The sequence below is a fragment of the Sus scrofa genome, chromosome 9 (genome assembly GCF_054392235.1).
Source record: "Sus scrofa isolate SSC_HxYL_T2T_F1_AM1 chromosome 9, Sscrofa_HxYL_maternal_Yorkshire_Landrace_v2.0, whole genome shotgun sequence".
NCBI classification, from domain to species: domain Eukaryota; kingdom Metazoa; phylum Chordata; class Mammalia; order Artiodactyla; family Suidae; genus Sus; species Sus scrofa.
In genome coordinates, this window is record NC_139391.1 from 47,638,406 (window position 1) to 47,660,694 (window position 22,289).

The 22,289-nt window shown below is 35.5% G+C and overlaps 1 protein-coding gene across 9 annotated transcripts in view; it reads left to right on the plus strand.

Moving 5' to 3' along the window:
* Positions 1–22,289, plus strand: part of ARHGEF12 (Rho guanine nucleotide exchange factor 12) — a 156,036-nt gene that overhangs the window by 40,762 nt on the left and 92,985 nt on the right. For 4 of the 9 annotated variants that reach the window (XM_084976369.1, XM_084976371.1, XM_013979480.3 and 1 more), the window contains exon 1: positions 11,286–11,440. The exons of the other annotated variants lie outside the window; for them this stretch is intronic. The gene's annotated coding sequence lies outside the window, so the exon portion shown is untranslated. Of the gene's footprint in view, positions 1–11,285; positions 11,441–22,289 lie in introns of those variants that run through there. 9 annotated transcript variants of the gene reach the window in all.

Genomic DNA, 22,289 nt, shown 5'->3' on the forward strand with positions numbered 1-22,289 from the left:
ATTTATAGTTCTCAGTGTATAATCCTTTCACCTCCTTGGTCAGGTTTAGTCTTAAAAAAAATTTTTTTTTTTTTTTTTGGTCTTTTTAGGGCCACTCGTGGCATATGGAAGTTTCCAGGCTAGGGTTTGAATCAGAGCCATAGAGGCTGGCTTATGCCACAGCCACAGCAACATGGGATCTGAGCTGCATCTGTGATCTACCCCACAGCTCATGGCAATGCCAGATCCTTAACCCACTGGGCAAGGCCAGGGATTGAACCCACATCCTCATGAAGACTATTTGGGTTTGTTACTGCTGAGCCATGACAGGAACTCCCCTAAGTGTTTTTTGGATGCAGTTTTAAAAGAGATGCTTTTATTACTTTCCCTTTTTGGTGTTTCCTTATTAGTGTAAAGAATGCAACAGATTTCTATATCCTGTATTTCTATCCTGCTACCTTGCTGATTTATTTTATCAGTTCTAATAGGTTTTGTGTGCAGTTTGTAGGTTTTCTCTTTGTAGTATCATGTCATCTGCGTATAATGACAATTTTACCTCTTCTCTTCCAATTTGGGCACCTTTTATTTCTTTTTCTTGTCTGATTTCTATGGCTGGGACTTCCAATACCATGCTAAATAGAAGTGGTAAGAGTGGTCATCCTTGTCTTGTTCCAGATTTTATTAGGAAGACTTTTAGCTTTGAGTATTATGTGTTTGTGAGTTTGTCATATATAGTTTTTATTATGTTGAGATATGTTCCCCCGTACCTACTTTGGTAAGAGTTTTGAATGGATCAATGAATGTTGAATTTTATCAAATGCTTTTTCTACATCTATTGAGATGACCATGTGGTTTTTGTTTTTGTTCTTGATATGGCATATCACATTAATTTGCTTAAGTTGAACCATCTTTGTGACCCTGGGATGAATCCCACTTGATCGTGGTGTATGTTCTTTTTTACATGTTGTTAAATTCAATTCACTAATATTTTCTTGAGAATTTTTGTGTTTATATTCGTCAAAGATATTGGCCTCTAATTTTCTTTCTTTTTTTGGTGATATCTTTGGTTTTGGTATCAGGGTGATGGTGGCTTCATGGAATGTCTTTGGAAGTGTTCCCTCTTCAATCTTTTGTAACAGTTTGAGAAGGATTGGTATAAGTTCCTCTTTGTATGTTTGGTAGAATTTGCCTGTGAGGCCATCTGGTCCTGGACTTTTGTTTGTAGGGAGGGTTTTGTTTTGTTTTGTTTTTGAATGTGTGTGTGTGTGTGTGTACCCTGTATATTTCTCAAAAGTTGTCCATTTCTTCTACACTGTCAGATTTGTTGGGATTTAATTGTCTCATGGTTTTTTTGTATTTCTGTAGTATCGATTGTTATTTCTCCTCTTTCATTTCTTATTTTGTTTATTTGGGTCCTCTCCCAAATAAAGGCTCAGGAAGGTGAGCCTGGCCAGAGGTTTCTTGATTTTGTTTACCCTTTCAAAGGACTAGCTTTTGCTTTTATTGATTTTTTTTCTATTTTTTATCTCTATTTTGTTTATTTCCTCTCTGATACTCTCATGACTTTAGGTTTTGTTTGTTCTTTTTTAGGTGGTAGGTTAGTTTATTTGAAATTTTTCTTGTTTGGTGAGGAAGGTCTATATTGCTATGAACTTTCCTCTTAGATTTACTTTTGGCGCATCCCATAGATTTTGTATAGTTGTGTTTTCATTGTCATTTGTTTCAGGGTATTTTAAAATTTCCTCTTTGATTTCATTGTTGACCTGTTGGATTTTTAGTAGGATGTTGTTTAGTCTCCATGTAATCAACTCTTTCTCATTTATTTTTCTATGATTTCTAGTTTCATGCCGTGTGGTCAGAAAAGATGCTTGAAATAATTTCTGTTCTCTTAAATTTATTGAGGCTTGCTTTGTGTCCTAGTATGCAGTCAATCCTAGAGGATGTTCCATGTGCACTTGAAAATAATGTATGTTCTGCTTTTTTTAGGGTATAGTGTCCTGAAAATGTCAATAAAGTCTAACTTCTGTTGTGTCATTTAGGACTTCTGTTGCTTTATTGATTTTCTGTCTGAAAGATCTATACATTGATTTGACTGAGGTGTTAAAGTCTCCCACCATTCTTATATTCCTGTCAGTTTCTCCTTTATGTGTGTTAATATTTGTTTTGTGTGTTTAGGTGCTCCTGTATTTGGTGCATATATGTTAACAAGTATAGCATCCTCTTTTTATATTGATCCTTTTATAATTACATAGTATCCTTCTTTATCTCTCTCTCTTGCCTTTGTTTTCAAGTCTATTTTGTCTGAGTATTGCTACCCCCACTTTCTCATCATTTCCATTTGCATGAAATATCTTTTTCTATCCCCTCATTTTTAATACATGCATGTCCTTCACCTTAAAGGGGGTCTCTTGTAGGCAGCATCTTATCCACTTTTGTTTTTTTATTCAAAATCTACCACTCTGTATCTTTTGATTGGCATTTCAGGTAATTATTGATAGATATGTGTTTATTGCCATTTTAAACCTTGTTTTCCTGTTGATTTTGTTTTTCTTCCTTGTTCCTTTTTTTTTTCTTTTGTGATTTGATAGGTTTCTTTATATTATGCTTGTGTTTTCTTTTTGGTTTTTGTGACTCTATTGTATGTTTTTGATTTGTGGTTAACCTGTTTTTGAATTAAGTTTTTAATTCAAGAATGCAACATATAACACATTGCAGAAATTGCCTTTCAATATGCAAAATTAACCTTATGAATTTTGCTATAACAATCTCAGTCCTCATATAGCTGCAAACTTAAAAAAAATACTTTTACAAACACATTTCTCTTTGAATAGTGAAGAATTTATGTGATGGTTTTGGCAAAGAATATGCTTTGATGAATAACTGATTACACTGAATCATGCAGAATAGTGATTTAGATCACTAATATATCTCTATTAAGTTAAATCTGTGATACAGAATACAGATATTTTGGACTTTGTAGTTTCAAAATGTTGGATATCTACCCTCAATTTTGAGGGGCACAATAACAATTTACTTTCATCCCACCAAATCTTTTTCAGCTTTGTGAAAGAAATAAAAGAGATTGGTATTTCACTCTTGTTTCCCAGTGAAGATTAAGAATGAAAAGTTAAATAACTTAGAGTTAAGAGAGAAGCCTTAAATTAAACTGAATGAGCCAAGATTACCCTATCCATTTCTGCTCCTCCTCCTTTTCTAGTTAGCCCCTGTATTTCTCAGATTTTAAGCAGTTAGTCTTCTCATCGTAGAAACTGTGAACATTCATTAACAAGTGATTTTACTTTGAAACTTATACAGCAAACACCAAAGAGTGAATTGTTGCTCTAATCCATGGGAGTCTTGAGATTGACGTCAAGACACCAGTACAGCTGTGAAAGCAGTGGGAAGAGTATTTTTAATATGCCTATTAGATCATGTGTTTAAACAACTTTTATTGAAGTGTAGTTGATTTACTATGTTGTGTTAATTTCTGCTGTACAGGAAAGTGACTCAGTTATACATCTGTATCTATATCCCTTTCCATTATGGTTTATCACAGGATATAGAATATAGTTCCCTGTACTATACATAGGACCTTGTTGTTTATCTACCCTATATGCAATTGTTTTGCACCTGCTAATCCCAAACTCCCAATCCTTCCCTCCCCCACCCCCCATCCCTGGCAATCACAAATCTGTTCTCTATATTTGTGAGTCTGTTTTTGTTTCTAGATATGTTCATTTTTGTTGTATTTTAGATTCTGTTAGCTCATCTTTTTACTTTTCTTTTTATGCTTTCTCTTTTTCCACTGAGTAGTTAAACACAGATTGTAATGTAATTTTCTACTAAAGCTGTAGTGATGTTCTTTATATTAGCATCTCAAACTCCTTTTATTGATTCCCTTTATCTTGTATCTTTCCCTTGCTTTCCTGTTGTCTTCTGAGTTTTTCTGATAAGATGAATTTTTAATTTGGTAATGGTGGGGGTTGGGGAGAGAGGGTTTTTTTAAGAGTTTTTTTTTAGTACAAGGTTAGAATTATAGAAAAATTGAAAAGCTAGTACAGAGAGGAATATGAACCACATCCTTGACCTCAGATTCTCCCCTGTTAACATTAGTATGGTACATTTGTTATAATTTTTTTTTTCTTTTTTACTTTTTGCCATTTCTTGGGCCACTCCTGCAGCACATGGAGGTTCCCAGGCTAGGGGTCCAATCGGAGCTGTAGCCGCCAACCTATGCCACAGCCACAGCAATGCGGGATCCAAGCCATGTCTGCAACCTATACCACAGCTCACGGCAACGCTGGATCGTCAACCCACTGAGCAAGGGCAGGGATCGAACCCGCAACTTCATGGTTCCTAGTCGGATTCGTTAACCACTGCGCCACAATGGGAACTCCATTTGTTATAATTAATGAATGAGTTTTAATACATTATTATTAATTAAAGTCCAAAGTTTATTCTGGTTGCCTTAGTTTTTACCTATTATCCTTTTTCTGATTCAGGATCATACCTAAGATACTATATTACATTTGGTTTTTCTGTCTCCTTGGGCTTCCCTTGGCTGTGACAGTTTCTTTGACTGACAGTTTCTTAAACTTAACTTGTTCTGATAATCTTGACAGTTTTGAGGAGTTACTGGTGAGGTATTTTGTAATATGCTCCTACATTAGAATTTGTCTGATTTTTTTTTTTTCACAATTAGGCTGGATTTATGGGTTGCTGGAAGGAAGATCATAGAGATATAGTCCCATTTTTATCACATCATATCATGGGTACATCAACACAATGTATGACTGTGGACAGTGACTTTGATTACCAGGCTGAAGTAGTGTTTGTTAGGTTTCTTCATTTGTTTGTTTGTTTTTTGCCAGGTTTATTTATTGTAAAGTGTGGGAATGTTCTCATAAGAATGTCCTAGTTAGGTGAATTCCTCTGGTAATTGCTTGGGCTTCATCGATTAAATAAGTCATCATATTGATATAGTGCATTGAAATGTTCAATAGTTTTTACAAAATATGTTCAGAGCTAAGAATTTTTAAAATGCTCAGGCTTTCAAGTTTTATTTTTGAAATAAAGGTTTATTTTCCTGTGGAATTCTAAAGATTTTATGTTTATCTGAAGCAGCAATTTAGGTTTTAATATTTTAGGTAGGAAGTTAGAGAAGTTAGTCAACTTAGCATCTATTTTAAATTCTGGTCTTATACTATTTTATCTTTTAAAAAATAAATTTATTTGGAATGCAGTTTACCCATAATAAAGTTCACTCATTTTAAGTGTGTATTTTGATGAGCTTTGACAAATATATGTAATGTTAACTAACACTATAGTTTAACAGTATAATTAAGATATAGAGCATTTCTTTTGCCTCCGAGTTATCTCATGCATTTTTTCATTTAGTCCTCTACAAACATTGATCTGCTTTTTGTGGTAAGACTTTTGTCTATTCTAGAACGTTGTGTAAATGAAGTCAAACAGTGTATAATCTTTGCGTCTGTCTCCTCTAGCACTTTTTTGATTCATCCATGTTGTTGCATATTGTTGTAATTTGCTCCTTTTTCATGCCATATAGTATTCCATTTTGTGAATAGTTTCTTAATCCATATACTTGTTGATGACATTTGAATCATTAACAATTTTGACTGTTTCAAATAAATCTGAGCATTTACATATGAGTTTTTGTGTGATACACATTTTCATTTCTTTTTGGTAAAATCCTTGATGTAGGATTGCTCTGTTGCTTGATAAGTATATGTTTAACTTCATAAGAAACTGTCAAACTCTTTTCCAAAGTAACTAGCATTTTACATCTTTACCAGCAAGTTAGGAGAGTGTCACACCCTCCATATCCCAATCAATACTTGGTATCATCAGTCTTTTCAATTTTGGTCATTTTTATAGGTGTGAGTGGCCACTTCTTTATATTTTTATTTATATTTCTCTTCTGACTAATGATGTTGAGCACTTTTCATGTGCTTTTTCATATTTTTTGTGGGTTTTTTTTTGGTGATGTATCTGTTCAAATATTTTAAAAAATTGGCTTGTCTTATTATTGAGATATAGGATATGAGCCCTTTATTGGATATGTTTTTGGTAAATTTTTCTCCGAGTTTGTGGCCTGTCCTTTTACTCCCCAACAAAGAAACAGAAGTTCTGTTTCAAAGAACAGACTTTTTTTTTTGGTCTTTTTTTTAGGGCCGCACCTGTGGCATATGGCACATGGAGGTTCCCAGGCTAGGGGTCTAATCGGAGCTGTTGCTGCCAGCCTACGCCAGAGTCACAACAATGCCAGATCCTAGCCACATCTGCGACCTATACCACAGCTTACGGCAATGCCAGATCCTTAGCCCACTGAGCAAGGCCAGGGATTGAACTCGCAACCTCATGGTTCCCAGTCAGATTCGTTTCCGCTGCACTAAGATGGGAACTCCAGAAAGACATTTTTAATTTTCATGAAGTTTGATTTATGAACTCTTTTATGTTTTTGCTTTATGGGCCCTATCTGAAAAATTTGGGCCTAATTCCAAGGTCACAAGAATTTTTACCTAATTTTTCTAGAAATTTTGTAGTTTAACTCTTAGGTCTAGGCCTAGGATATATAGTGATGTAAGGATTGAGATAGGGGTATATGTATGTGTGTGGGTGTGTGTCTGTGTGCTTGTGTCTGTCTGTGGGTTTTGACATATGTATCAGTGCTATTTGTAAAAAGGACTATTCTGTCCTTATAGAATTACCTTGGCATCTGTGTTAAAAATATAATCACCATCTTTGCATGGGCCTATTTATGCTCTGTTCTTTTGATCAATATGCCTATCATTATGTCTTGATTTTTTTTTATCTTTATCTTAAATCTCAAAAATAAGATAGTGTAAGTTTGCTAACTTTGTTGTTTTCCTAAAAATTATTTTGGCTTTTCTAGATCCTTTGTATTTTCACATGAATTTTATTTTACTTTCTTTTTGTCTTTTGTCTTTTTTAGGGCCACACCCATGGCATATGGAAGTTCCCAGGCTAGAGCCCTAATTGGAGCTTATAGTTGCCAACCTACGCCAGGGCCACAGCAACACCAGATCCTAGCCGTGTCTGCAACCTACACCATAGCTTACGGCAATGCCAGATCCTTAGCTCACTGAGAAAGGCCAGGGATCAAACCCATAACCTTACGGTTCCTAGTCAGATTCGTTTCTGCTGCACCACGACGGGAACTCCTATTTTCATATGAATTTTAGAATCAACACGTCAGTGTCTACTTTTTTAAGAAGTGCTGTGATTTTGAGTATGGTTGTGTTGAATCTAGTTCAGGTTGGGGAGAAAAAATATTTTTACAGTATGAATCTTCTGATCCATGAATAATGTATATATATTACTCCTCTGACTAATATGTTAAATGGAAGTTGTGAGAGAGGGCATGTAGACATCCTTTCAATTTAATACCATTAAGTATGATGTTATGTGTTTGTGTTTTATAGATGTCTTTTATTAATTTGGGGAAGTTAACCTATCTTAGTTCAGTGGAAATTTTGTCATTAATGGGTATTGAATTTTGTAATATTTGGTTATGTGTTTATTTAGGTGATTTATTTTTTAAAGACTGGTGGTATGGTGAATTACATTGAATGTTGAGTGTTGAGCCAACCTTGTATTCCTGGGATAAACTCCATTTCACCATTATGTATTTTTCTTTGTATATATTGATAGATTTGGTTTGCTAATATTTTGATGTTTACATCTGTGTTCACAGAGGATATTTGTTTTCCATTTTCTTATAATGTTATTGCTTTGTTTTTATAACAGGCTAATGTTGGCCTCAGAAAATGAATTGGGAAGTGTTATCTGTTTTCAGAAAATGTATATATGATGTTAATATCTCTTTTTTCACATATTTGTGAGAATTTATCAGTGAAGTCATCTGAGCCTAGAATTTTCTTTGTATGAATGTTTTTAAACTACAGTTGAAGTCGCTACCTAAGAGTGCTTACTATTCTGACATCTAGCATCATAGACTAATTATTCAGTAGCTTTTTTATTTTGGAATAATTTTAGATTTAAAAAAAAGTTGTGAATAGTACAGAGAGTTCCCATATACCCCATACCTAGGTTTTCTGATTGTTAACATCATTGTTAACAGTAATCAGTACATCTGTCAAAACTAAGAAACTGACACTGGTTAAACTAAACAACTAAGCTACAGACTTTTTTTGGATCTCATCATCTTTTACATTAATGGTCTCTTTAGATTGTTCCCAGATACAACATTGCATTTAATTTTCTTGTTTCCCAAGTCTCTTCTAGTTAAGTACTCCTTAACATCCTTGAGGAGTACTGGCTGGATGTTTTTTAGAATACTCTCCAGTCTGGATTTGATGCTGTTTGTCATTATTAGGGTTATGTGGAAAGAATCCCACAGAGGCAGAGTGCTCTTTTTATTTTATCATTTCAGGAGTATGTAATGTCTACCTGACATTCATACTGCATCACTGATTGGATTAACCTTGACCACTTGGCTAGGATAGTGTTTGCCAGTTTTCTCCACTCTAAAGTTACTCTTTTTCTCTTTCCATATACTGTTCTTTTCAAGCAAGTCACTTAAATCCAGTCCATACTTGAGGGGGAAGGAAGTATTTGCATATTTGATTTGGAATTCCTCTGTAAGGAAAATTTGTATCTTCCCTCCTTTTTTTATTCAGTTACCTATATCAATATGGATTAATGTATATTTATTTTATATTTTTGAGTTCTTGTCCAGTACTGTGTTTTAATTTTGTTGCTCATATTGTTCTAGCTTTGACCCCTGGAAGGGCTTTTAGGTTGGCACTTGCTCCTATCCTTTTGTTTTTTGAGTGCATTCTTACTTTCTGGTATTATAAGATGCTTAGGCTCATCTTCTATTTTCTTTAATAAGCCATTTTTCCCAAGGAGCTATGATTCCTTGTATTGGGGAATGATTTTTAGAAGCCAAAATGTGGGCACTGGGTGTGCTTATAGCTGTTGAGTGCCATTGCCTGTAGGCCCTCTCAAGAGACAGAGCTAGTTAAATATATGTATGCATAGTAACTCATGTATACACACAATCTGTAGTTGTTTCTGTATCTATTTGTATCTGTATTAAGTTAAACATGAGATTATGCTCATCTTTCTGATTTTAATTCAGTACCACAGTGTTCACTGTGTTCTTCCTTGCTTGTTTATGTGTGACTTATCTATCTGACAGAAACCCGGCTCTGACCATCCTTATCCATTTATTTATTTGTTTAGCTCCAGTATACATGAAAAGCTATTTCAGAACTGTTAATGCATATACCCATGAGAAATTTTCCAATTAGAATACAGTGTTTATTTTTGTCATTAGTCTTATAATTTCCAGTCAAAATATTGTTTTCCAAAATTAGTTAGGTTAGCTCCTCCCCCCACCCCTTCAGTGTAGGTAGGTCATAATTTGCACTGTAATTATATTCATTTTTCACAGTCCATATTTCATCTTGGAATCTTCTAACAATCAGATTGATGGTTTTTATTGTTGTATCATCAACATTCAGTGTGGTTCATTCTTCCTAATGTGCAGAGCAGATCCTGCATTCTGTTTTCCCTTGTGTGTCCCCTTTGTAGTCAGCCACTCTCCCCTCCCCTAATCTCTAGTAATTGCTAACCTGTTTTTTGTCTAATCGTTTTAATTTTTACATTTTCCAGAGTGCCATATGAATGGAATGGTATGAAAATCTTTGGACTTTGCATCTGACTTCTTGAATATAGTTAAATGTATTCATATTGTGTGAATTAAGAATTCATTCTTTTAAAATTTTTAAACAATATTCCATTATATGGATGAATCATTTGTTTGACCATTTTCCCATTGAAGGACATCTTGATTACTTTCAGTTTTTAGCAGTTATAAGTGTAGCTGCTGTAAACATCCATGGACAGGTTTTTGTGCGAACATAAATTTTCATATTGCTTGGGTAAACATCTAAGAATGTGATTTCTGCTTTATGTGGTTGTATGATAAATCATATTATTACTTCTCTGTTAAGTACTTATAAACCATAAATTCGGTGAATTTTATCTTTAGTATTGCCCAAGTAGAGCATTGAAATCAGGCTCTAGTTTAGAAAGTCTATAAAAATCTATTCGTTTATCTATCCTATGTTTCTTCCTCTTTTATTTGTTTATTTTCTTACAAAGTACTTTTGCCAAGGGGTGCTTTCTTAGAAGATGCTTCTTCATAGATCACTAATTGTGGTTTCTTCAGGAAATTCTGAAGAAAATTAATTTTTTGTGGCTGGGTATAATTTATGTAAATGAAATGTTTACTGGGTTTTAACTTGATATATTCAGATGTTTTGGGGAACATGTATTATAAAATAAAGAATAGGTCTTTAATTCATCACTAATATATTGATCCCAGAAATTACATATGTGCAGATTATCAAGTTGCGTAGATGCTTCATAAAAGGAAAGTAGAGGCTAATGAGTCTTCTTATTGTGGCAGTGCATTTGTTAGAGAGCAGTGTTTGAGGAAAATCACTGTTGTAGCAAAATTACATGGCATCTAGGGATTAGATTGAATAAGTGGGTCTCTTGTCCCTCCCTCATTCTAGTGTAAGTGACAGGGATGCCCAGTTAATAGAATGCCAGACATATTATTGCCTGGAGCATATTTAGAGACCAGGGAAGATTTACAATAATCAAACACAAGTAGAGTAGCATGAAGAAATTTCAATCCTCCTAGCCTTACTTACAAACTTAATTAGGCTTTTTGGGGCAGAAAGTATTTTTTGTCCTCCCATTTTTTTTATCTGTTTCTCTTTCACCCCCACCTCCTCTTCCAGATTATTTTTGAAGGGGTCACACTACTAACAAAAGGAGACTTTTTTTTTTTGTTAATCCTAACTTACTTGGTTTATTTGGCTTTAGGGAAAGGAGCAGTAACAGTAAAATTTTTAAGATATTTAAGGAACTCCATTTTTGATGGAGACACTACATATATCTTTCTAAAAATCATGCTTTATTCAGGAAATTCTGAAGGAAATTAATTTTTTGTGGCTCTATAATTGGATCTTTTGTGAGTATTTTTAATTTATGGGAGCTGTTTGGCCTACTCCCTTAACATATTGCCAGCTACATCTTTGCTTTCTTTATCATTTATGCAATTTTACAGTGTAATCTTTCAGAGCAGTGTATGTGGATGCTGTTCTTTGCATTTCCATTAGCAGCGCAGTGTTGGGCTTCAGTTGATGATGGTAGATGCTTGGGGGTGGAGAAGAGGTGGGGTTTCTTCATATCATCCCTCTTGTGGTCAGTAAAATCATCCCACAAATGCCTTTCCAAGGATCCTGACTGTACATATAAAGGAAAAGCCTAGGGATGCTAAGGGAATGGTGTTTTGGTGAGGATTTCATTCTCCTCTACTCCATGGAAACGAGCCTTTTGAGCTTTTACTTGTCTGCTGATTTGTCCGGTGATCCAGGTAATCTATAGCAGTCTTTGTTTTCTCGGTGGTGTATGAAACGTAGCAAAATGGTAGAAAAATAGCTTCAGTGAAAGAGATGTACCTATAACAGAGAGATAAAATAAGAAAGGAAAATGATGTTTTTACATTGTTCATTATTCTTAAAATAGCTTTTGGGATTTTTTTCATGTTTTAAAAACTGATTTGAGCTAAAGGAAGGAAATTTCTAGTTTTGAAAACCTGTGTTTTAATTGCTTAGCTTGAGAACAAAGGTTTTAACATCCAGCATTGCAGGGATATTTTTATTTGAAAGGATAGGAAGCAGCATCCTTCTTTTACCTTTTTAGAACTGAATTGACATAACTTCTCCAGAATCTTATCTAGATACTTTGATTTATTAGTCTATAAATTATGATTTAATTATCTGAAGCTTCAGGATGTTGTTTTCCTTTAATACCTAAGAGACCTTGGATGGGGTCTGAGGGGGCACAGGGATTAATCCTGTAGTGGGGGAAGGGAATGTTTTTACAGAATAATCTTTGTGATTGTTTTTTCATTTGAAGCCAAATTAAAATATACAGTCATTTGGAAATGATAATATCTGTAACATTAGATATTCTTATCAATTTGAATTATTGTATCCTTTGTTCAGTTTCTGGTATTTTTGCTTTTGTCAGCTAAAATGTTGGTTATAAATATGAAGGAGCTGCCAGATTACTATGTGATGGCACTGGAATTGCAATTCTGAATATATTTTTTGCATTCATATCTCTGAATACAAGAGCAGAGGCGTGAATGTGAAAAGTAGAAGTGGTATAAAATGCTGCGGGCTTTTTTATTTTCTCCTGAAGATGTTTTTCATGGTAGAAGTTATTTTCTTATAAACAGAAAGACCTGGGACCATAGTTTTACTAAAAAGTGTTTAGTTCTACATACTGCTCTAGAAAAGATAGACCAAAAACATTTTAAAGCATATTCTGAAGCTTTCAGTTAATTTGAATATCTCTGTCATAGTGATATGAGTTATCCTGCTGTTGGCCATATTTTGAAAGCTAGTTGGCTCCTCAGAATACTAACAAATTAGCAAATGCTTATTGAGTTGACATTATGTTCAGCACTTTAAAAATAGATAGGGTTTTATAGTCTGGTAGAGGGTATAAAAATTTATACATATGATGAACTTTTTGTGTGCTGGAATATAAGTATTACTCACATACTTATGTACTGACATAGTTATTTTGCATAAACTACTACAATTAATCCTCATTAACAACCTAGTCACAGAATTATCACCATCTCTCACTTATAGGTAGAAGTTATTTTCAGAGGCTAAGTAATTGATCATAAGTAACAAAACCATAAAGTGATGAAGCCCAGGTCAGTTAGTCAAAACTCTTTCCACAGTTTCCTTATGAGAGATTAAAACGTTTTATCACAGTTATTTCACACCATGAAGAGTGATGCTAATAGAGTGAATAGGTGTCCGAATCTCTGCCAGATATTGAGTGATTGGATAAATCATTTAACATCATATCTGTAAAGTGTGAACATTGGACTAGGTCACCCAGCTGAGTTCTAACATTGTATGGACTCTATTCAGTGTAAGAGTTCTAACATTGTATGGACTCTATTCAGTGTAAGAGATTTTCAGATGTGATTCGTGGAAACAAATCTCATTACTTTGAAGGGTTTTTTTTGTTTTGTTTTGTTGTTTTTTTGCTGCACCCACAACGTGTGGAAGTTCCCAGGCCAGGGATCAAACCCATGCCACAGCAATGACCAGAGCTGCTGTAATGACAATGCCATCTTCAACCTGCTGAGCTACCAGGGAATTTCGCATATACATTTTTTAAGAAGGAAGGATTTCAGAGTATTTCTCAATATAGTGCTCTTTTAAATGGGTGAATTATACCAGTGCCAACATTCTAGCATTGCAAGGGAAGTCTTAACTAAACATTTTTACTATTTTTTCTGCTATGTAATAGTTGTGACATAAATTTGAGTTATAAGAACATGATGGGGAAGTAGAAACTATAGATACATAAAATGAACATTAAAATAAACTTTTTATCATAAATTTATGGATTTTCTTATTCACTGAAAATTAGTGGTAATGCATAAAATCATATTACTTTAGCAGTGTATTTCAGATTTAGTCTAACCGTTGCATTTTACAGATGATGTTAAGTGAATGTTTGGGGGAGTCCCATCTACCTTCATGATTTCTGTTACCATGCAGATGTCATCCAAATCTGAATTTCCAGATCAGTCTCTTCTCTGAATTCCAGTCTTTAGTAGGTCCTTACTTATGATATCTGGGAGGTGCCTTGACAAACATAAAACTGCTTATTTCCGAAACTTGCTCTTGCGTTTGTTTCCATGGTGAATGGCACAATCAGATGTTTTGTTATCTAAGCCAACATCTTTGGAGTTCCTTTCCCTCCTCTTTTTCTAAATCTGCTGGAGCTTCAGTATTTATTTCCATATTATTACTCTTTACTTCATTGCCTTTGTTATTGCAGTCTTCGTCATTTTTTAATCTGTAACATTATTATATTCTAATTAATTTTCCAGCCCTCATACCTTCCTCCCCATTCTTCATTCCTGTTTGCAAGGCAGTATTTCTAAAATACGTATTGAATCATATTACTGCCTGGCTTGAAATCTGTTGGTATTCCTTTTTTTTTTTTTTTTTTTTTTTTTTTTTTTTTTGTCTTTTGTTGTTGTTGCTGCTGTTGTTGCTATTTCTTGGGCCGCTCCCGCGGCATATGGAGGTTCCCAGGCTAGGGGTCGAATTGGAGCTGTAGTCACCGGCCTACGCCAGAGCCACAGCAACGCGGGATCTGAGTCGCGTCTGCAACCTACACCACAGCTCACGGCAACGCCAGATCGTTAACCCACTGAGCAAGGGCAGGGACCGAACCCGCAACCTTATGGTTCCTAGTCGGATTCGTTAACCACTGCGCCACGATGGGAACTCCGAAATCTGTTGGTATTCCTACATTGTCTTTAGCTGGGGTTCTTTGGGGAGGAATGTTACGGACCTCTTTTGGAACCTTCTCTAGAGTTTCACAGTCCAGAATATTCAATCCCTATAAAAGCTGAAACCTGGATTAAGAACCTTTCTACAGACCAATGTTTAAATTCCTCTGAGTGGAATATAGACCCCCCTTTTATCTGGCTACTGTTTATTCTCCAGACATCATTACTCTCCTCCCACCCAACTTTGACCATACTGAGCTACTGCATTTTCTCCAAACACATCAGCATATGCTTCTTCCCTTGCTTAGAGTTTCTCTCTCTCTCTCTCTCTCTCTCTCTCTCTCTCTCTCTTTCTTTTGCTTTTTAGGGCCACACTCGTGGCTTATGGAGATTCCCAGACTAGGGGTCAAATTGGAGCTACAGCTGCTGGCTATGGCCACAGCCACAGCCGCAGCAATGCAGGATCCGAGCCGAGTCTGTGACCTCCACCACATCTCAGGGCAGTGCTGGATCCTTAACCCACTGAGCGAGGTCAGGGATTGAGCCTGAAATCTCACAGTTCCTAGTCAGATTCCTTTCTGCTGCGCCATGACAGGAACTCCCTTTTTTTTGTTTTGTTTTTTTTTCTTTCCCCTTCGTTTTTGTCTTCTTAGGGCCACAGCCGAGGCATATGGACATTCCCAGGCCAGGAGTCGAATTGGAGCTGTAGCCGCTGACCTATACCACTGCCACAGCAATGCAGGATCCGTAACCCACTGTGGCCAGGAATCAAACCTGTGTTCTCCTGGATGCTAGTCAGATTGTTTCCGCTGAGCCATGATGGGAACTCCACTTAGAGTTTCTCTACTTGACTTTTTTCTTTAGGTGAAGTATTCCTTCATTCAACAAATATTTATTGAACATTTTGAGGAACTGTGTCAGATGCCAGATTTACTGTGTACTTATGGAGCTGTCTAATGATATAAACCAACATTAAACACAAAATAATTGAAACTATAAAATGTGGTAAAAATGTCTTAAAAAATAGGACAGGGTAATTATGGGAGACAGTAACAAGAGGAGCTTAGTTTAAATTGGGAAACAAGTCAGGATATGCCTTTCTGAAGTAGCATCCTTTAGGTAGAGACCTAAAATATATCAGGAGTTGGGTTGGCAAAGAGAGTGTCCCAAATGGAGCAGAATGTAAGATTCCTTTTTTAGGGGGAAGCATGCAAGGGAGAAGGAAGACCACTGTGGCTAGAGCATAGGGAGTGAGCAGAAGGGTGGCAAAAGTTGAGATTAGAAAGGTAACAAAAGAGCTATCTATGTTTTATATTTGGGCCTTGCGTGTCATGTTTGGTGCTTGGATTTTTTTTTTTTCCCCTAAATGCAGTGGGAAGCTATTAAAAGAATTTAAACAAAGGAGGGATATGCCAAAATTTGTTTTGAAATTGTATGGCTGTATGGGAAAATGAATTGGAAGATGTGTGTAAGAGTAGAAGGGGCAAGACCTATTAAACTACTGCAATAATCTAGTTTTGAGATGAGGTGGCTAGCTCTAAGCTAACAATGGTGAAGGTTGGAAATAGACAAATTTGAGATATGTGTTGAAGGTAAAATCAGTAGAATGTGATGATGATTTTCAGCTCCATGAAGACAGTGACATTTATTTTGTGTCTTCAGTCTCTTGAGCATTGCTTGGTATACAGCTAATGCCTAATAAATATTGTTGGATGGATGGGAAGTGGGATGTATTGAATGTGAGGCCTGAGGGAGAGAAAAGTGTCATTAATGACTTTTAGGTTTCTGACTAGATCAGCTAAGTGCATGTAGGTCTATTTATTGAGATGGAGAAGAAAATTTTGAGAGGCAGAGTAAGAATTTTGTTTTAGATTTATTGAATTTGAGATGCCAGTGGGATATCTAAATTGCTCTGCCCAGATGGCAGTTGTTTGGAGCCCAGAAGGTTGAGGAAGTCCATCTGACAGTGGATAAATATTACCCATTCTTTCATTGGATAAATATTTATTGACTATCTCTGTGCCTAGTACTGTCCTGGGATACAGCAATGAACCAGAGATCCTTGTGTTATAGAGCTTATATTCCTATAGTTTAGTGGGGTGGGTGATAGATCAACAAATAAATGCTTTTTACAAAATGAGTACTATATGCAGAAGTACCATATGGGGTATAGTAAGGGCACAAGATGAAGACAAATTTTCCATTGAGGAAATAGCAGTCTTTTATTGGATGGCAGTGGGGGTGGCTTTTGTTAGAGGTATATATTAACTTCTCTATGTTAAATGATTCAGTGCTTACCCTCAATTCTTTTACCTTAGCTTCTACATTCCTGAATTTTTGTTGTTGTTTGTTTTTTTCTTTTTAGGGCTGCGCCTGTGGCATATAGAAGTTTCTAGGCTAGGGGTCCAATTGGAGCTGCAGCTCCCAGCCTTCACTGCAGCCACAGCAGTGCCAGATCTGAGCCACATCTGCAACCTTTGCTGCAGCTTGCGGCAATGCCGGATCGTTAACCCATTGGATGAGGCCAGGGTTGAACCTGCATCCTCTTGGATACTAGTAGGGTTCTTAACCTGCTGAGCCACAGTGAGTTCTAAGGTTCTCTGTGTTGTGTTCTGAGGGCAGTTGCTCTTTCTGTCTTTATCTCCACTTTACCTCCAGCATTATCTTAAACCTAGGAATGTGTTAACATGTTGTTGTTGTTTTTTCTTTAATTTTACTTCCTCCTATTGTTCTGGGTTTCTGCAGAGTCCCCTACTCCCTTGTTCTAGCCACACATCTGGATAATTGTCTTCATTTCAGATATATGATCCTTAGGCTTAGAGAAATCTCTTTCCTGTTCAGGTCTACCAAGTCTTCCTTGGTATGGATCCAGAATTTAATTGATTTGGCAAGTATATTTTGTAATTAGTGATATAAGACTGTAATCATGTCCTTCTTCCATGGAAGATGGATTTTCCCCCCCTCTACTTTTGCTTTTAGTGTTGAGGAAGGCTAGTGGAGTAAAATTGCTTTTGTTGTTTTCCATCTTTACCTGGAGTTTAATGGAGATTTGTTGAAGAAATGAATGGTTGGTGAGAATGTGTTACCAGGAAGAAACACATTCAGGTGGAAACAGGTTTCTCTTCAGATGTGTAGCTGGCAAGTTGCCCATGTGGCAAGTAGATGTTAACTAACTTCTCCACCAGGTGTTGAGAGTGGAGACAGATTCTGTAGGGTTGGGAATTGTTTTGTAACCAGTTTATATTGGCTTATCTTTGCCTAAAACTAATAAAGGATATGAATGCTTTTCTAGCTAAGTATTTTGTAGTTATTTCAGATCTAGTTTTCTGATTCTCACTCATGTGCAAACTTAGTTAACTGTAAAAAGCTATACGAAGGAAGTTTTGTTGTAAGGCAGTAGTCTAAAGGTTGAGAGTAGGTTCTGTAGTTAGGTTATGAGGGTTTCAATCAAAAGTAATCCATCTACTAATTATCTAAGTTGTATAAGTTAACTTTGAAACTCACATTTTTCTGCCATAAAATGAAGCTAAAATAATATTTATACCTTTGAATTTTTGTTGGAATAAAATGAACTAATACATGTATAATGTACTTAATGTAGAGACTAATGTAGGGTAAGTACTCAAAACTACTCAAGTAAGTTTTAGCTAATATTAGCATGATTTTAATTGTTAATAATTATTCTTATGAATAATGGAGGACATATATATGAAGCCATCTGCCTAGCATAATTTTTAACAACCAAATGTAACCTCAAGTTATTGAGCATTCCGTAGCTAATTACCATTCTTCCCAAATGAGTATTTTCCAGGGAATCCAACCTCAGGAAATACAGACCAGCTTACTGTGTTATTCTTTATTTCTCTAATTTACATTTATTTCCAGCCAGTTTATCTTCTCTTTAAATACAAATTCAAACAGAATGGTTTTTCTCATAAAAATTCAGAAACCTTTGTTCTGATGATGAACCTATTTAAATTTGGGTTTGAGCACTGATAGAAAACTAACCTGGGTTCCGCTAATGGGGAATCTGTCCATTCACCCCACTTCACCCTCCCAGGGTAGAGTTTTTTTTCAGGAATTAAATAGCTTTATCTAGCAGGGTCTTCCTGCCACTGGCAGGAATAGTACAAAGGCCACATTGAGCATAGCTGCTGGGGAAACCCTTTTTCCTTCTCTGGCCTGTAAATGCTGTTCTGTCTCTGTGAAAAGCCCTGACATCAGCTCTTGGAAAAATCCAATTGCTTGTGTTAGAACAGGGCTCAAAACACTTGCCTGGGCACAGACTAAATGGCTGAACTATGGTTCTGAGTTTACCAGATGCCTCTCAATCATGTCATACTTTAAAAAAAAAAAAAAAAAAAGCTGAGTTTCAGACGTTATCTAGAGAAATTAGGATAGAAAGGACAATCTAACAGCTACCCCCCCTTTCTTGGCTAGTTTATCTTCATTTTATTCTTCTTCCTAAATAAAATCTAACTTCAAGATAATGTGGAATTCAGACTTGGATTTCTGATATATCAAGCTTCTTCTCCCTGTGACCTTTGTACTGGCTCTTCCGAAGCTTTGCCTATAACTCTGGTCCAAATCTTTTCTCATGGCTGACATCTTTACCTCATTTAGGTCTCAGCTCAAATGCCCTAGAGGTCTTTGAAGAAACTAAATTAACCCATTTAGTCACAGATACATCTCTTTTTTACTTTTCTCATAGAACTTACCACTATCTGAAATTATTTGGTACAATTATTTGTTTCTCTGTCTGCTGTCCTCTTGTACAATGTAAATTTCTTTAGCCCTAAGGCCCTATGTGTTCACTCAGGTAACCTCTAGTGTCTAGAACAGTGCTTGGCACAGATTGCTGTTTGTGTAATTTAGTATGTACTTGTTTGCCCATAACAGGAAACTGACTTAAACAAGACCTTTACTGGCTTACCTAAAAGGTCTAGAGATAGGGTTGAGGGAGTTTTCATTTAGTGTAACTGTGTCAATGGCCCAAGTTCTTTCCATTTATAAATTTTGCCATCATTAGTGTTAGCTTCCTCTTAAACTAGTCCTTAAGATTGAATACTAAGTATCCAATCAGAGCTACTTGCTTCCTATTCATGTCCAGCAGAAGAGAAAAAGAAGTTTCATGTGGTTTTCTCTTAAGAGAAAGAAAATACTTTCACAGATGCATCCAGTAAACTTTGTTTCTATTCTCATAGTTTCTTTCTGAATCAATCACTTAACCAAAGAATGGAATTGCCATTAGGCCAAAAACTGCCATCTCTGTTGCTGCAAATGGAGTCACCTTCCCCTGGTTCAGCTGGGCTCTGAGGAAAGAAATAGATAAAATAGTAGTAGAAGGAAATTGGGGTTTCTGGGATTGGGAATCAATTATATCCTCATAATTATAAATAAAACATTTTGTAAATGAATGAATTCATTTATAAAACATGTTAAATTGTCAGGTATATACTCAGTACTATACTAGTTAATTGCAATACAAAACCAGATAGAAAATGGTCTTTACCTTCAGATAATTTAAGGTAGAGTGATAACAGAATATTAAAATTGTTTTAAAAATCAATCAACTACAATATGACTGTAGCTAATATTGCTGTGTAATATATATACACATTTGTTTAGAGCATTAATTCTAAGTTCTTATCACAAGGAGAAATTTTTTTCCTTTTTTTCTTCTTTCTTTCCTTTTAATTGTATCTATATAAGAAGATCTATGTTGCTAGAACCTATTGTGGTAATCATTTAACAGTATGTGTAAATCAAGCCATCATGCTGTACACCTTAAACTTACACAGTGCTAAGTTTCAATTATTTCTCAATAAAACTGGAGAAAAAATCGATTGAGTAAAATAATCCAAAAGAAAGTGGAAAAGTGAAAAAGGGAAACAACAGATGGGAGAAATAAAAAGGAAATAGCAAGGTTATAGACTTAAACCTAAATATATCAGTAATCACATTAAAGGTGAATGGCCTAGACACCCCAATTAAAAAGCAGAGATTATTAAACAGCAAAGCCCAACTATATGCTGCCTGTAAGAAACACACCTTAAAAATAAATACGTAATTTAAAAGTAAAAGGATGGAAAAAGATATACCTTGCTAACAGTAATCAAGCAAAAGTTAGTGAGTACATTAATATCAGATAAAGTAGATTTCAGAACAAAAATATTAGGAATAAATAAAGTCATCCCATTCCATATTTTTCAGAGCAAAAATATTACTAGGAATAAAGAAAGTCATTCCATGATAAAGGGGTCAATAAAAAAACGTGGACATGCTAAACTCATGAAACAGGGAGTTCCCATCATGGTGCAACAGATATGACTCTGACCAGGAACCATGAGGTTTTAAGTTTGATCCCTGGCCTCGCTCAGTAGGTTGATGATCTGGCATTGCCATGAGCTGTGGTGTAGGTCACGGGCGTGGCTCGGATCTGGCATTGCTATGGCTCTGGCTTAGGCCAGCAGCTACAGCTCTGATTAGACCCCTAGCCTGGGAACCTCCATGTGCCACAGGTGCAGCCCTAAAAAGACAAAAAAAGACACACACAGAACAAAACAACTCATGAAACAGAAACTGACATAGCTGCACTGACAGACAAATCTACAATCATTAACAGTGACTTCAGTATCCCCCAATACTCTCAATAATTGAAAGAAGTAGACAGAAAATCAGCAAGGATATAGAATACTTAACACTACTGACCAATTTGACCTAATTGCATTTATAGAACATTCCAGCCAAAAACATAATACAACGCCTCCCCCCCCCTTTTTTTCCCAAGGGAACATGGAACATAGTATGACATTCTGGACCTTCAAAATAAGTTTGAATAAATTAAAAGGACTCAAGTCATATAAAGTATGTTCTATGACCACAATGAAATTAGGTTAGAAATCAGTAAAAGAAAGATTTCCCCAATATTTGGAAATTAGATAGAATTCTGAATAACCTATGGATCAAAGAAGAAATCAAAAGGGAAATGGGAAATTATTTTGTGCTGAATGAAAATAAAAACCCAACATATCAGAATTTGTGGGATGCTACTAAAATTACTTAGAAAGTTATAGCAATAAACACCTATTTGAAAAGATGAAAGGTCTAAAGTTAATGACATCAACTTCTGCTTTAAGAAACTATAAAAAGAAGAGCAAATTAAAACCAAATTAAGGGAAGAAAAGACATAAAGATCAAGTAGGAGTCAGTGAAGTAGAAACTGAGAAAATCAGTGAAAACAAAAGCTGGTTCTTTTAAGAATATCAATAAAGTTGTTAAACCTCTAGCCAGGCTGATCAGGAATAAAGCAGAGAAGACAAACACTATCACTTTCAGAAATGAAAAGAAAGACATCGCTACAGATTCTACAAGTATTAAAAGGATAATAAGGGAATATTATGACTATCATCTCAATAAACTTAGCAATTTAGGTGGATTGTGCTTTGAAATTTTAGAAATCCCAACAACATAAATATAAGTATATATACCTATATATTATATAATATATAAATAGGAACATATAAGATACATATATGAGCATATAAAACACATGTATTTTATATATGTGTTTTCATGTATATGTGTATACACACAACATAGATGGGAGCTAGGTTTCTCATTGTCAGGAAAGTTAAGCAAAGAGGGAAGATGAATGTAACTGGATTAGAATCAGAGACATTAGAATCAGAACTCATGTTTAGGTTAATAAATATGCAGATGGATAGATAACAGAAACAATTATAGGTGTGTGTGTATTACATGAGTTAGTATACTCACATGAATCTTAGCTCTCTGCTGAGAAGGCCAAGTGCTGACATCCAGTAGCAGCAAACACACTCAGTATCCAGATCTTGGTTTCTAAATACCATTGTCCAATAAAATG